Raw genomic sequence first — 17,774 nt, forward strand, 5'->3', positions numbered from 1 at the left:
TTTCGGGATGAAGGGAGAACGAAAAGTCAAAGTTTTTATTTAAGAAAAAAGTGTACATCTAAAATGGAAAAGCACAATGCACAATTGTAGGGAGAGATAATTCCAAAGAGTGTCTGTAATTTTTAGGGAATGTAAGCTCTTTTTAGTTTTTATATAGCCCGTTACGCATGATAAATCACTTTACAATCATCTATGATTGTTAGATCAAATTTTTGAAAATGGGCAAAATATTGACTTGTTAGACTTGGGTAAATATCCCACCGCACATTCACTTGAGAATTTAATGAGCGTTTGTTATTCTCTTTAAAAGCTTTGGATCCATAGGTCATTTGAATCTTTAACATGTTTCAAGCATGCATATCCATTTTTAAAACATATGTAGAAAAAATCTCCTTCACGTAAAATTCCAAGCTTAATAGGGTTGGACTAATGGAATTTCCCAAACTTGGATAACAAAACGTTTGTGTTTATTTGTGGTGCGTGAATAGATATTTTTTATTTACATTAGTTATTATTTTAATTATTTTCCACACATCAACTATAAAATTTTTATTTTGTTGTGATCTTTTTGGCCTTTTTTGTTTACGGGATGAAGGGGGAGCGAAAACTCAAAATTCTGATTTAAGAAAAAAGTGTACATCTAAAATGAAAATGCACAATACACAAATGTTGAGAGAGATATTTCCAAAGAGTTTTTGTATATTTTAGGGATCGTATGCACACTTTCATTTTTATATCTAAGGTTTTGCTACCGTCGGAAATCGGGGGAGGCGTGCGATTTTTAACTGAGTGTTGACTTCAAATCCATAAGTCATTTCTTATGAAAATGAAGCCCGTTATGCATGACAAATCACTTTACAATCACCTATGATTGTTAGCTCAACTATTTGAATATGGGAAAAATAATGACTTGTTTGACTTGGGCTAATATCCCACCGCACGTTCACTTGAGAATTTAATGAGCGTTTGTTATTCTCTTTAAAAGGTTTGGATCCATAGGTCATTTGAATCTTTAACATGTTTCTGGCATGCATATCCATTTTTAAAACATGTGTAGAAAAAATCTCCTTCATGTAAAATTCCAAGATATTAGTTTTGGACTAGTGGAATTTCCCAAACATGGATAACAAAACTTTTGTGTTCATTTGTGGTGTGTGAATAAATTTTCTTCATTTACTTTTTTTATTGTTTTAAAATTTTTTCGTACATCAACTTTGAAATTTTCATTTTGCTGTGATCTATTTGCCTTTTTTGTTTACGGGATGAAGCGAGAGCGAAAAACTCGAAGTTTTGATTTAAGAAAAATGTGTACATCTAAAACAGAAATGCACAATGCACATATGTAGAGAGAGATAATTCCAAAGAGTGTCTGTAATTTTTAGGGATTGTAAGCACCTTTTCGTTTTTATATCTCAGGTTTTGCAATCGTCGGGAAAAATAGGTTGCGGAGGATTTTTAACTGAGTGTTGAATTGCTATCCATAAGTCATTCATACAAAAATATATCCCGTTACGCATGATAAATCACATTAAAATCACCTATGATTAATTATGTCAGCTTTTTGCAAATGGGCAAAATAATGGCATGTTTGACTCCGGTAAATATCCCACCGCAAGTTCACTTGAGAATTTAATGAGCGTTTATTATTCTCATTAAAAGCTTTGCATCCATAGCTCATTTGCATCTTTAACATGTTTCAAACATGCATATCCATTTTTAAAACATGTGTGGATGAAATCTCTTTCTTGCAAAATTCCAAGCTATTAGGGTTAAACTAGTGGAATTTCCAAAAATTGGATAACAAAAATTTTTTGTTCATTAATGTTAGGTGAATAAATTTTCTTTATTTATATTTTTTATTGTTTTAAAATTTTTCCATACATCAACTATAAAATTTTCATTTTTATGTAAGTTTTTTGCCTTGTTTGTTTTCGGGATGAAGGGAGAGCGAATAGTCAAAGTTTTGATTTAAGAAAAAAGTGTACGTCTAAAATGGAAAAGCACAATGCACAATTGTAGGAAGAGATAATTCCAAAGAGTGTCTGTAATTTTAGGGATTGTAAGCTCTTTTTAGTTTTTATATCTCAATCGTTGGGAAAAATTGGTGGCAGAGGATTTTTAACTGAGTGTTGAATTGCAATCCATATGTCATTTCATACAAAAATATAGCCCATTACGCATGATAAATCACTTTACAATCATCTATGATTCTTAAATCAAATTTTTGAAAATGGGCAAAATAATGACTTGTTAGACTCAGGTATTTATCCCACCGCACGTCTCTTGAGAATTTAATGAGCATTTGTTATTCTCTTTAAAAGCTTTGGATCCATAGGTCATTTGAATCTTTAACATGTTTCAAGCATGCATATCCATTTTTAAAACATGTGTAGAAAAAATCTCCTTCGTTTAAAATTCCAAGCTTAATAGGGTTGGCTAATGGAATTTCCCAAACTTGGATAACTAAACTTTTGTGTTCATTTGTGGTGTGTGAATAGATATTTTTTATTTACATTAGTTATTATTTTAAATAGTTTCCACACATCAACTATAAAAGTTTTATTTTGTTGTGATCTTTTTTGCCTTTTTTGTTTACGGGATGAAGGGGGAGCGAAAACTCAATGTTCTGATTTAAGAAAAAAGTGTACATCTAAAATGGAAATGCACAATGCACAAATGTAGAGAGAGATATTTGCAAAGAGTGTCTGTATGTTTTAGGGATCGTATGCACTTTTTTCGTTTTTATATCTAAGGTTTTGTAATCGTCGGGAAACGGGGGAGGCGGGCGATTTTTAACTGAGTGTTGACTTCAAATCCATATGCCATTTCTTACAAAAATATAGCCCGTTACGCATGATAAATCACTTTACAATCATCTATGATTGTTAGATCAAATTTTTCAAAATGGGCAAAATAATGACTCATTAGGCTCGGGTAAATATCCCACCGAACGTTCACTTGAGAATTTAATGTGCGTTTGTTATTCTCTTTAAAAGCTTTGGATCCATAGGTCATTTGAATCTTTAACATGTTTCAAGCATGCATATCCATTTTTACAAAATGTGTAGAAAAAATCTCCTTCATGTAAAATTCCAAGCTTAAAAGGGTTGGACTAATGGAATTTCCCAAACATGGATAACAATACTTTTATGTTCATTTGTGCTCTGTGAATAGATATTTTTTATTTACATTAGTTATTATTTTAAATATTTTCCACACATCAACTATAAAATTTTTATTTTGTAGTAATCTTTTTTGACTTTTTTGTTTACGGGTTCAAGGCGGAGCGAAAACTCAAAGTTCTGAATTAAGAAATAAGTGTACATCTAAAATGGAAATGCACAATGCACAAATGTAGAGAGAGAGATTTCCAAAGAGTGTCTGTATGTTTTAGGGATCGTATGCACTTTTTCGTTTTTATATCTAAGGTTTTGCAATCGTTGGGAAACGGGGGAGGCGGGCTATTTTTAACTGAGTGTTGACTCCAAATCCATAAGTCATTTCTTACAAAAATATAGCCTGTTTCGCATGATAAATCACTTTACAATCATCTATGATAGTTAGATCAAATTTTTGAAGATGGGCAAAATAATGACTTGTTAGACTCGGGTAAATTTCCCTCCGCACATTCGCTTGAGAATTTATTGAGCATTTGTTATTCTCTTTAAAAGATTTGGATCCATAGGTCATTTGAATCTTTAACATGTTTCAAGCATGCATATCCATTTTTAAAACATGTGTAGAAAAAATCTCCTTCATGTAAAATTCCAAGCTTAATAGGGTCTGACTAATGGAATTTCTCAAACATGGATAACAAAACTTTTGTGTTCATTTGTGGTGTGTGAATAGATATTTTTTATTTACATTAGTTATTATTTTAAATATTTTCCACACATCAACTATAAAATTTTTATTTTGTTGTGATCTTTTTTGCCTTTTTTGTTTACGGGATGAAGGGGGACCGAAAACTCAAAGTTCTGATTGAAGAAAAAAGTGTACATCTAAAATGGAAATGCACAATGCACAAATGTAGAGAGAGATATTCCCAAAGAGTGTCTGTATGTTTTAGGGATCGTGTGCACTTTTTTCGTTTTCATATCTAAGGTTTTGCAATTCGTCGGGAAACGGGGGAGGCCAGCGATTTTTAACTGAGTGTTATTCTCTTTAAAAGCTTTGGATCCATAGGTCATTTGAATCATTAACATGTTTCTGGCATGCATATCCATTTTTAAAACATGTGTATAAAAAATCTCCTTCATGTAAAATTCCAAGATATTAGTTTTGGACTAGTGGAATTTCCCAAACTTGGATAACCAAACTTTTGTGTGCATTTGTGGTGTGTGAATAAATTTTCTTGATTTACTTTTTTTATTATTTTAAACTTTTTTCGTACATCAACTATGAAATTTTAATTTTGCTATGATCTATTTGCCTTTTTTGTTTACGGGATGAAGCGATAGCGAAAAACTCGAAGTTTTGATTTAAGAAAAATGTGTACATCTAAAATGGAAATGCACAATGCACATATGTAGAGAGAGATAATTCCAAAGAGTGTCTGTAATTTTTAGGGATTGTAAGCACCTTTTCGTTTTTATATCTCAGGTTTTGCAATCGTGGGGAAAAATGGGTTGCGGTGGATTTTTAACTGAGTGTTGAACTGCAATCCATAAGTCATTTCATACAAAAATATAGCCCATACGCATGATAAATTACATTACATTCATCTATGATTAATTATGTCAGCTTTTTGAAAATGGGCAAAATAATGGCATGTTTGACTCGGGTAAATATCCCACCGCAAGTTCACTTGAGAATTTAATGAGCGTTTGTTATTCTCTTTAAAAGCTTTGCATCCATAGCTCATTTGCATTTTTAACATGTTTCAAACATGCATAACCATTTTTAAAACTTGTGTGGACGAAATCTCTTTCTTGCAAAATTCCAAGCTATTAGGGTTAAACCAGTGGAATTTCCAAAAATTGGATAACAAAACTATTTTGTTCATTTGCGTTGGGTGAATAAATTATCTTTAGTTATATTTGTTATTTTTTAAATTTTTTCCATACGTCAACTATAAAATTTTCAATTTGTTGTAAACTTTTTGCTTTGTTCGTTTTCGGGATGAAGGGAGCGCGCAATGTCAAAGTTTTGATTTAAGAAAAAAGTGAACAACTAAAATGGAACAGCACAATGCACAATTGTAGGGAGAGATAATTCCAAAGAGTATCTGTAATTTTTAGGGATTGTAAGCTCTTTTTAGTTTTTATATCTCAGGTTTTGCAATCAACGGGAAAAATTGGTGGCAGAGGATTTTTAACTGAGTGTTGAATTGCAATCCATAAGTCATTTCATACAAAAATATAGCCTGTTACGCATGATAAATCACTTTACAATCATCTAGGATTGTTAGTTCAAATTTTTGAAAATGGGCAAAATAATGACTTGTTAGACTCGGGTAAATATCCCACCGCACGGTCACTTGTGAATTTAATGAGCGTTTGTTATTCACTTTAAAAGCTTTGGATCCATAGGTCATTTGAGTCTTTAACATGTTTCAAGCATGGATATCCATTTTTAAAACATGTGTCGAAAACATCTCCTTCATGTAAAATTCCAAGCTTAATAGGGTTGGACAAATGGAATTCCCAAACTTGGATAACAAAACTTTTGTGTTCATTTGTGGTGTGTGAATAGATATTTTTTATTTTCATTAGTTATTATTTTAAATATTTTCCACACATCAACTATAAAATTTTTATTTTGTTGTGATCTTTTTTGCCTCTTTTGTTTACGTGATGAAGGGGGACCGAAAAGTCAAAGTTCTGATTTAAGAAAAAAAGTGTACATCTAAAATGGAAATGCACAATGCACAAATGTAGAGAGAGATATTTCCAAAGAGTGTCTGTATGTTTTAGGGATCGTGTGCACTTTTTTCGTTTGCATATCTAAGGTTTTGCAATCGTTGGGAAACGTGGGAGGCCAGCGATTTTTAACTGAGTGTTGATTTCAAACCCATAAGTCATTTCTTACAAAAATATAGCCCGTTACGCATGACAAATCACTTTACAATCATCTATGATTGTTAGCTCAATGTTTTGAATGTGGGCAAAAGAATAGCTTGTTTGACTCGGGCAAATATCCCACCGCACGTTCACTTGAGAATTTAATGAGCGTTTGTTATTCTCTTTAAAAGCTTTGGATCCATAGGTCATTTGAATCATTAACATGTTTCTAGCATGCATATCCATTTTTAAAACATGTGTAGAAAAAATCTCCTTCATGTAAAATTCCAAGATATTAGTTTTGGACTAGTGGAATTTCCCAAACTTGGATAACCAAACATTTGTGTGCATTTGTGGTGTGTGAATAAATTTTCTTGATTTACTTTTTTTTTTGTTTTAAACTTTTTTCGTACATCAACTATGAAATTTTAATTTTGCTATGATCTATTTGCCTTTTTTGTTTACGGGAAGAGGGGAGAGCGAAAAACTCGAAGTTTTGATTTAAGTAAAATGTGTACATCTAAAACCGAAATGCACAATGCACATATGTAGAGAGAGATAATTCCAAAGATTGTCTGTAATTTTTATGGATTGTAAGCACCTTTTCGTTTTTATATCTAAGGTTTTGCAATCGTCGAGAAAAATGGGTTGCGGACGAGTTTTAACTGAGTGTTGAATTGCAATCCATAAGTTATTTCATACAAAAATGTAGGCCGTTACGCATGATAAATCACATTACAATCATCTTTGATTAATTATGTCAGCTTTTGGCAAATGGGCAAAATAATGGCATGTTTGACTCGGGTAAGTATCCCACCGCAAGTTCACTTGAGAATTTAATGAGCGTTTGTTATTATCTTTAAAAGCTTTGCATCCATAGCTCATTTGCATCTTTAACATGTTTCAAACATGCATATCCATTTTTAAAACATGTGCAGACGAAATCTCTTTCTTGCAAAATTCCAAGCTATTAGGGTTAAACTAGAGGAATTTCCCAAAATTGGATAACAAAACTTTTCTGTTCATTTGTGTTGGGTGAATAAATTTTCTTTATTTATATTTGTTGTTGTTTTCAATTTTTTCGATACATCAACTATAAAATTTTCATTTTGTTGTAGGCTTTTTGCCTTGTTTGTTTTCGGGATGAAGGGAGAGCGAAAGGTCAAAGTTTTGATTTAAGAAAAAAGTGTACATCTAAAATGGAAAAGCACAATGCAAAATTGTAGGTAGAGATAATTCCAAAGAGAGTCTGTAATTTTTAGGGATTGTAAGCCCTTTTTAGTTTTCATATCTCAGGTTTTGCAATCGTCAGAAAAGATTGGTGGCAGAGGATTTTTAACTGAGTGTTGAATTGCAATCCATAAGTCATTTCATACAAAAATATATCCCGTTACGCATGATAAATCACTTTATAATCATCTATGATTGCTAGATCAAATTTTTGAAAATGGGCAAAATAATGACTTGTTAGACTCGGGTAAATATCCCACCGCACGTTCACTTGAGAATTTAATGAGCGTTTGTTACTCTCTTTAAAAGCTTTGGATCCATAGGTCATTTGAATCTTTAACATGTTTCAGACATGCATATCCATTTTTAAAACATGTGTCAAAAAAATCTCCTTCATGTAAAATTCCAAGCTTAATAGGGTTGGACTAATGGAATTTCCCAAACTTGGATAACAAAACTTTTGTGTTCATTTGTGGTGTGTGAATAGATATTTTTTATTTACATTAGTTATTATTTTAAATATTTTCCACACATCAACTATAAAATTTTTAATTTGTTGTGATCTTTTTTGCCTTTTTTGTTCATGGGATGAAGGGGGAGCGAAAACTCAAAGTTTTGATTTAAGAAAAAAGTGAACATCTAAAATGGAAATGCACAATGCACAAATGTAGAGAGAGATATTTCCAAAGAGTGTCTGTATGTTTTAGGGATCGTTTGCGCTTTTTTGTTTTTTTATCTAAGGTTTTGCAATCGTCGAGACACGGGGGAGGCGGGCTATTTTTAACTGAGTGTTGACTTCAAATCCATAAGCCATTTATTACAAAAATATAGCACGTTACGCATGACAAATCACTTTACAATCATCTATGATTGTTAGCTCAACTTTTTGAATATGGGCAAAATAATGGCATGTTTGACTCCGGTAAATATCCCACCGCAAGTTCACTTGAGAATTTAATGAGCGTTTGTTATTCACTTTAAAAGCTTTGCATCCGTAGCTCATTTGAATGTTTAACATGTTTCAAACATGCATATCCATTTTTAAAACATGTGTGGACGAAATCTCTTTCTTGCAAAATTCCAAGCTATTAGGGTTAAACTAGTGGAATTTCCCAAAATTGGGTAACAAAATTTTTGCGTTCATTAGTGTTGGGTGAATAAATTTTCTTTATTTATGTTTTTAATTGTTTTCAATTTTTTCCATACATCAACTATAAAATTTTCATTTTGTCTTAAGCTTTTTGCCTGGTTTGTTTTCGGGATGAAAGGAGAGCGAAAAGTCAAAATTTTGATTTAAGAAAAAAGTGTGTATCTAAAATGGAAAAGCACAATGCACAATTGTAGGGAGAGATAATTCCAAAGAGTGTCTGTAATTTTTAGGGATTGTAAGCTCTTTTTTAGTTTTTATATCTCAGGTTTTGCAATCGTCGGGAAAAATTGGTGGCAGAGGATTTTTAACTGAGTGTTGAATTGCAATCCATAAGTCATTTCATACAAAAATATAGCCGGTTATGCATGATAAATAACTTTACAATCATCTATGATTGTTAGATAAAATTTTTGAAAATGGGCAAAATAATGACTTGTTAGACTCGGGTAAATATCCCACCGCACGTTCACTTGAGAATTTAATGTGCGTTTTTTATTCTCTTTAAAAGCTTTGGATCCATAGGTCATTTGAATCTTTAACATGTTTCAAGCATGCATATCCATTTTTAAAACATGTGTAGAAAAAATCTCCTTCATGTAAAATTCCAAGCTTAATAGGGTTGGACTTATGGAATTTCCCAAACTTGGATAACAAAACTTTTGTGTTCATTTGTGGTTTGAGAATAGATATTTTTTATTTACATTAGTTATTATTTTTCATATTTTCCTCACATCAACTATAAAATTTTTATTTTGTTGTGATCTTTTTTGCCTTTTTTGTTTACGGGATGAAGGGGGAGCGAAAACTCAAAGTTCTGAATTAAGAAAAAAGTGTACATCTAAAATGGAAATGCACAATGCACAAATGTCGAGAGAGATATTTTCAAAGAGTGTCTATATGTTTTAGGGATCGTATGCACTTTTTCATTTTTATATCTATGTTTTTGCAATCGTCGGGAAACGGGGGAGGCGAGCGATTTTTAACTGAGTGTTGACTTCAAATCCATAAGTCATTTCATACAAAAATATAGCCCGTTATGCATGACAAATCACTTTACAATCACCTATGATTGTTAGCTCAACTTTTTGAATATGGGCAAAATAAAGGCTTGTTTGACTTGGGAAAATATCCCACCGCACGTTCACTTGAGAATTTAATGAGCGTTTGTTATTCTCTTTAAAAGCTTTGGATCCATAGGTCATTTGAATCTTTAACATGTTTCTGGCATGCATATCCATTTTTAAAACCTGTGTAGAAAAAAGCTCCTACTTGCAAAATTCCAAGCTATTAGGGTTAAACTAGTGGAATTTCCAAAAATTGGATAACAAAACGTTTGTGTTCATTTGTGTTGGGTGAATAAATTTTCTTTATTTATATTTGTTATTGTTTTAAATTTTTTCCATACATCAACTATAAAATTTTCATTTTGCTGTGATCTATTTGCCTTTTTGGTTTACGGGAAAAAGGGAGAGCGAAAAACTCGAAGTTTTGATTGAAGAAAAATGTGTACATCTAACACGGAAATGCACAAAGCACATATGTAGAGAGAGATAATTCCAAAGAGTGTCATTAATTTTTAGGGATTGTAAGCACCTTTTCATTTTTATTTCTCAGGTTTTGCAATCGTCAGGAAAAATGGGTTGCGGAGGATTTTTAACTGAGTGTTGAATTGCAATCCATAAGTCATTTCTTACAAAATTATAGCCCGTTACGCATGATAAATAACTTTACAATCATCTACGATTGTTAGATCAAATTTTTGAAAATGGGAAAAATAATGACTTGTAGACACGGGTAAATATCCCACCGCACGTTCACTTGAGAATTTAATGAACGTTTGTTATTCTCTTTAAAAGCTTTGGATCCATAGGTCATTTGAATCTTTAACATGTTTCAAGCATGCATATCCATTTTTAAAACATGTGTAGAAAAAATATCCTTCATGTATAATTCCAATCTTAATAGGGTTGGACTAATGGAATTTCCCAAACTGGGATAAAAAAACTTTTGTGTTCATTTGTGGTGTGTGAATAGATATTTTTTATTTACATTAGTTATTATTTTAAATATTTTCCACACATCAACTATAAATTTTTTACTTTGTTGTGATATTTTTTGCTTTTTTTTTTTACGGGATGAAGGGGGAGCGAAAACTCAAAGTTGTGATTTAAGAAAAAAGTGTACATCTAAAATGGAAATGCACAATGCACAAATGTAGAGAGAGGTATTTCCAAAGAGTGTCTGTATGTTTTAGGGATCGTATGCACTCTTTCATTTTTATATCTAAGGTTTTGCTATCATCGGGAAACGGGGGAGGCGGTCGATTTTTAACTGGGTGTTGACTTCAAATCCATAAGTCATTTCTTACAAAAATATAGCCCGTTACGCATGACAAATCACTTTACAATCACCTATGATTGTTAGCTCAACTTTTTGAATATGGGCAAAATAATGGCTTGTTTGACTCGGGCTAATATCCCACTGCACGTTCACTTGAGAATTTAATGGGCGTTTCTTATTCTCTTTAAAAGCTTTGGATCCATAGGTCATTTGAATCTTTAACATGTTTCTGGCATGCATATCAAAAAGCTCCTTCATGTAAAATTCCAAGATATTAGTTTTGGACTAGTGGAATTTCCCTAACTTGGATAACAAAAATTTTGTGTTCATTTGTAGTGTGTGAATAAATTTTCTTCATTTACTTTTTTTATTGTATTTATACTTTTTCCGTACATCAACTATGAAATTTTCATTTTGCTGTGATCTTTTTGCTTTTTTTGTTTACGGGATGAAGGGAGAGCGAAAAACTCGAAGTTTTGATTTAAGAAAAATGTGTACATCTAAAACGGTAATGCACAAAGCACATATGTAGAGAGAGATAATTCCAAAGAGTGTCATTAATTTTTAGGGATTGTAAGTACCTTTTCGTTTTTATATCTCAGGTTTTGCAATCGTCGGGAAAAATGGGTTGCGGAGGATTTTTAACTGAGTGTTGAATTGCAATCCATCAGTCATTTCATACAAAAATGTAGCCCCTTATTCATGATAAATAACATTCCAATCACCTATGATTAATTATGTCAGCTTTTTGCAAATGGGCAAAATAATGGCATGTTTGAATCCGGTATATACCCCCCCGCAAATTCACTTGAGAATTTAATGAGCATTTGTTATTCTCTTTAAAAGCTTTGCATCCAGAGCTCATTTGCATCTTTAACATGTTTCGAACATGCATATCCATTTTTAAAACATGTGTGGATGAAATCTCTTTCTTGCAAAATTCCAAGCTATTAGGGTTAAACTAGTGGAATTTTCAAAAATTGGATAACAAAACATTTGTGTTCATTTGTGTTGGGTGAATAAATTTTCTTTATTTATATTTGTTATTTTTTGAAATTTTTTCCATACATCAACTATAAAATTTTCATTTTGTTGTATGCTTTTTGCCTTTGTTGTTTTTGGGATGAAGGGAGAGCGAAAGTCAAAGTTTTGATTTAAGAAAAAAGTGTACATCTAAAGTGAAAAAGCAGAATGCACAATTGTAGGGAGAGATAATTCCAAAGAGTGTCTGTAATTTTTAGGGAATGTTAGCTCTTTTTAGTTTTTATATCAAAGGTTTTGCAATCATCGTGAAAAATTGGTGGGAGAGGATTTTTAACTGAGTGTTGAATTGCAATCCATAACTCATTTTATACAAAAAAATAGCCCGTTACGCAAGATAAATCACTTTACAATCATCTATGATTGTTGGATCAAATTTTTGAAAATGGGCAAAATGATGACTTGTTAGACTCGGGTAAATATTCCACCGCACGTTCACTTGAGAATTTATTGTGCGTTTGTTATTCTCTTTAAAAGCTTTGCATCCATAGGACATTTGAATCTTTAACATGTTTCAAGCATGCATATCCATTTTTAAAACATGTGTAGAAAAAATCTCCTTCATGTAAAATTCCAAGCTTAATAGGGTTGGACAAATGGAATTTCCCAAATTGGGATAACAAAACTTTTGTGTTCATTTGTGGTGTGTGAATAGATATTTTTTATTTACATTAGTTATTATTTTAAATATTTTCCACACATCAACTATAAAATTTTTATTTTGATGTGATCTTTTTTGCCTTTTTTGTTTACGGGATGAAGGGGGAGCGAAAACTCAAAGTTCTGATTTAAGAAAAAAGTGAACATCTAAAATGGAAATTCACAATGCACGAATTTAGAAAGAGATATTTCCATAGAGTGTCTGTATGTTTTAGGGATCGTATGCACTCTTTCGTTTTTATATCTAGGGTTTTGCTATCGTCGGGAAACGGGGGAGGCAGGCGATTTTTAACTGAGTGTTGTCTTCAAATCCATAAGTCATTTCTTACAAAAATGTAGCCCTTTATGCATGACAAATCACTTTGCAATCACCTATGAATGTTAGCTCAACTTTTGTGTTCATTAGTGGTGTGTGAATAAATTTTCTTCCTTTACTTTTTTTATTGTTTTAAACTTTTTCCGTACATCAACTATGAAATTTTCATTTAGATGTGATCTATTTGCCTTTTTTGTTTACGGGATGAAGGGATAGCCAAAAACTCAAAGTTTTGATTTAAGAAAAATGTGTACATCTAAAATGGAAATGCACAAAGCACATATGTAGAAAGAGATAATTCCAAAGAGTGTCGGTAATTTTTAGGGATTGTCAGCACCTTTTCGTTTTTATATCTCAGGTTTTGCAATCGTCGGGAAAAATGGGTGGCGGAGGATTTTTAACTGAGTGTTGAATTGCAATCCAAAAGTCATTTCATACAAAAATATAGCCCGTTACGCATGATAAATCACATTACAATCACCTACGATTAATTATGTCAGCTTTTTGCAAATGGGCAAAATAATGGCATGTTTGACTCCGCTATATATCCCACCGCAAATTCACTTGAGAATTTAATGAGCATTTGTTATTCTCTTTAAAAGCATTGCATCCATAGCTCATTTGCATCTTTAACATGTTTCAAACATGCATATCCATTTTTAAAACATGTGTGGATGAAATCTCTTTCTTGCAAAATTCCAAGCTATTAGGGTTAAACTAGTGGAATTTTCCAAAATTGGATAACAAAACTTTTGTGTTCATTTGTGTTTGGTGAATAAATTTTCTTTATTTATATTTGTTATTGTTTTAAATTTTTTCAACACATCAACTATAAAATTTTCATTTTGTTGTAAGCTTTTTGCCTCGTTTGTTTTCGGGAAGAAGGGAGAGCGAAAAGTCAAAGTTTTGATTTAAGAAAAAAAGTGTACATCTAAAATGGAAAAACACAATGCACAATTGTCGGGAGAGATAATTCCAAAGAGTGTTTGTAATTTTTAGGGATTGTAAGCTCTTTTTAGTTTTTATATCTCAGGTTTAGCAATCGTCGGGAAAAATTGGTGGCAGAGGAATTTTAACTGAGTGTTGAATTGCAATCCATAAGTCATTTCATACAAACATATTGCCCGTTACGCATGATAAACCACTTTACAATCATCTATGATTGTTAGATCAAATTTTTGAAAATGGGCAAAATAATGACTTGTTAGACTCGGGTAAATATCCCACCGCAAGTGCACTTGAGAATTTAATGAGCGTTTGTTATTCTCTTTAAAAGCTTTGGATCCATAGGTCATTTGAATCTTTAACATGTTTCAATCATGCATATCCATTTTTAAAACATGTGTAGAAAAACTCTCCTTCGTGTAAAATTCCAAGCTTAATAGGGTTGGACTAATGGAATTTCCCAAACTTGGATAACAAAACTTTTGTGTTAATTTGTGGTGTGTGAATAGATATTTTTTATTTTCATTAGTTATTATTTTAAATATTTTCCACACATCAACTATAAAATTTTTATTTTGTTGTGATCTTTTTTGCCTTTTTTGTTTACGGAATGAAGAGGGAGCGAAAACTCAAAGTTCTTATTTATGAAAAAAGTGTACATCTAAAATGGAAATGCACAATGCACAAATGTAGAGAGAGATATTTCCAAAGAGTGTCTGTATGTTTGAGGGATCGTATGCACTTTTTTCGTTTTTATATCTAAGGTTTTCCAATCATCGGGAAACGGGGGAGGCAGGCGATTTTTAACTGAGTGTTGACTTCAAATCCATACATCATTTCCTACAAAAATATAGCCCGTTACGCAAGACAAATCACTTTACAATCATCTATGATTGTTAGCTCAACGTTTTGAATATGGGCAAAATAATGGCTTGTTTGACTCGGGCAAATATCCCACCGCACGTTGACTTGAGAATTTAATGAGCGTTTGTTATTCTCTTTAAAAGTTTTGAATCCATAGGTCATTTGAATATTTAACATGTTTCTGGCATGCATATCCATTTTTAAAACATGTGTAGAAAAAATTTCCTTCATGTAAAATTCCAAGATATTAGTTTTGGACTAGTGGAATTTCCCAAACTTGGATAAGAAAACTTTTGTGTTCATTTGTGGTGTGTGAATAAATTTTCTTCCTCTACTTTTTTTATTGTTATCAACTTTTTTCGTACATCAACTATGAAATTTTCATTTTGCTGTGATCTATTTGCCTTTTTTGTTTACTGGATGAAGGGAGAGCGAAAAACTCAAAGTTTTGATTTAAGAAAAATATGTACATCTAAAACGGAAATGCACAATACACATATGTAGAGAAAGATAATTCCAAAGAGTGTCTGTAATTTTTAGGGATTGTAAGCACCTTTTTGTTTTTATATCTCAGGTTTTGCAATCGTCGGGAAAAATGGGTTGCGGAGGATTTTTAACTGAGTGTTGAATTGCAATCCATAAGTCATTTCATACAAAAATATAGCCCGTTACGCATGATAAATCACATTACAACCGACTATGATTAATCATGTCATCTTTTTGCAAATGGGCAAAATAATGGCATGTTTGACTCCGGTAAATATCCCACCGCAAATTCACTTGAGAATTTAATGAGTGTTTGTTATTCTCTTGAAAAGTATTGCATCCATAGCTCATTTGCATCTTTAACATGTTGCAAACATGCATATCCATTTTTAAAACATGTGTGGATGAAATCTCTTTCATGGAAAATTCCAAGCTATTAGGGTTAAACTAGTGGAATTTTCCAAAATTGGACAACAAAACGTTTGTGTTCATTTGTGTTGGGTGAATAAATTTTTTTTATTTATATTTGTTATTGTTTTAAACTTTTTCCATACATCAACTATAAAATTTTCATTTTGTTGTAAGCTTTTTGCCTTGTTTTTTTTCGGGATGAAGGGAGAACGAAAAGTCAAAGTTTTTATTTAAGAAAAAAGTGTACATCTAAAATGGAAAAGCACAATGCACAATTGTAGGGAGAGATAATTCCAAAGAGTGTCTGTAATTTTTAGGGAATGTAAGCTCTTTTTAGTTTTTATATCTCAGGTTTTGCAATCGTCGGGAAAAATTGGTGGTAGAGGATTTTTAACTGAGTGTTGAATTGCAATCCATAACACATTTCATACAGAAATATAGCCCGTTACGCATGATAAATCACTTTACAATCATCTATGATTGTTAGATCAAATTTTTGAAAATGGGCAAAATATTGACTTGTTAGACTTGGGTAAATATCCCACCGCACATTCACTTGAGAATTTAATGAGCGTTTGTTATTCTCTTTAAAAGCTTTGGATCCATAGGTCATTTGAATCTTTAACATGTTTCAAGCATGCATATCCATTTTTAAAACATATGTAGAAAAAATCTCCTTCACGTAAAATTCCAAGCTTAATAGGGTTGGGCTAATGGAATTTCCCAAACTTGGATAACAAAACTTTTGTGTTTATTTGTGGTGCGTGAATAGATATTTTTTATTTACATTAGTTATGATTTTAATTATTTTCCACACATCAACTATAAAATTTTTATTTTGTTGTGATCTTTTTGGCCTTTTTTGTTTACGGGATGAAGAGGGAGCGAAAACTCAAAATTCTGATTTAAGAAAAAAGTGTACATCTAAAATTAAAATGCACAATGCACAAATGTTGAGAGAGATATTTCCAAAGAGTTTTTGTATATTTTAGGGATCGTATGCACACTTTCATTTTTATATCTAAGGTTTTGCTACAGTCGGGAATCGGGGGAGGCGGGCGATTTTTAACTGAGTGTTGACTTCAAATCCATAAGTCATTTCTTATGAAAATGAAGCCAGTTATGCATGACAAATCACTTTACAATCACCTATGATTGTTAGCTCAACTATTTGAATATGGGAAAAATAATGACTTGTTTGACTTGCGCTAATATCCCACCGCACGTTCACTTGAGAATTTAATGAGCGTTTGTTATTCTCTTTAAAAGGTTTGGATCCATAGGTCATTTGAATCTTTAACATGTTTCTGGCATGCATAGCCATTTTTAAAACATGTGTAGAAAAAATCTCCTTCATGTAAAATTCCAAGATATTAGTTTTGGACTAGTGGAATTTCCCAAACATGGATAACAAAACTTTTGTGTTCATTTGTGGTGTGTGAATAAATTTTCTTCATTTACTTTTTTTATTGTTTTAAAATTTTTTCGTACATCAACTTTGAAATTTTCATTTTGCTGTGATCTATTTGCCTTTTTTGTTTACGGGATGAAGCGAGAGCGAAAAACTCGAAGTTTTGATTTAAGAAAAATGTGTACATCTAAAACAGAAATGCACAATGCACATATGTAGAGAGAGATAATTCCAAAGAGTGTCTGTAATTTTTAGGGATTGTAAGCACCTTTTCGTTTTTATATCTCAGGTTTTGCAATCGTCGGGAAAAATAGGTTGCGGAGGATTTTTAACTGAGTGTTGAATTGCTATCCATAAGTCATTCATACAAAAATATATCCCGTTACGCATGATAAATCACATTAAAATCACCTATGATTAATTATGTCAGCTTTTTGCAAATGGGCAAAATAATGGCATGTTTGACTCCAGTAAATATCCCACCGCAAGTTCACTTGAGAATTTAATGAGCGTTTGTTATTCTCACTAAAAGCTTTGCATCCATAGCTCATTTGCATCTTTAACATGTTTCAAATATGCATATCCATTTTTAAAACATGTGTGGATGAAATCTCTTTCTTGCAAAATTCCAAGCTATTAGGGTTAAACTAGTGGAATTTCCAAAAATTGGATAACAAAAATTTTTTGTTCATTAATGTTGGGTGAATAAATTTTCTTTATTTATATTTTTTATTGTTTTAAATTTTTTCCATACATCAACTATAAAATTTTCATTTTTATGTAAGCTTTTCGCCTTGTTTGTTTTCGGGATGAAGGGAGAGCGAATAGTCAAAGTTTTGATTTAAGAAAAAAGTGTACGTCTAAAATGGAAAAGCACAATGCACAATTGTAGGAAGAGATAATTCCAAAGAGTGTCTG

This window comes from Aristolochia californica, unplaced genomic scaffold (assembly GCF_029961685.1).
Source record: "Aristolochia californica isolate CCGP_79_NKW_82.1479 unplaced genomic scaffold, dmAriCali1.0.hap1 SCAF_7, whole genome shotgun sequence".
NCBI classification, from domain to species: domain Eukaryota; kingdom Viridiplantae; phylum Streptophyta; class Magnoliopsida; order Piperales; family Aristolochiaceae; genus Aristolochia; species Aristolochia californica.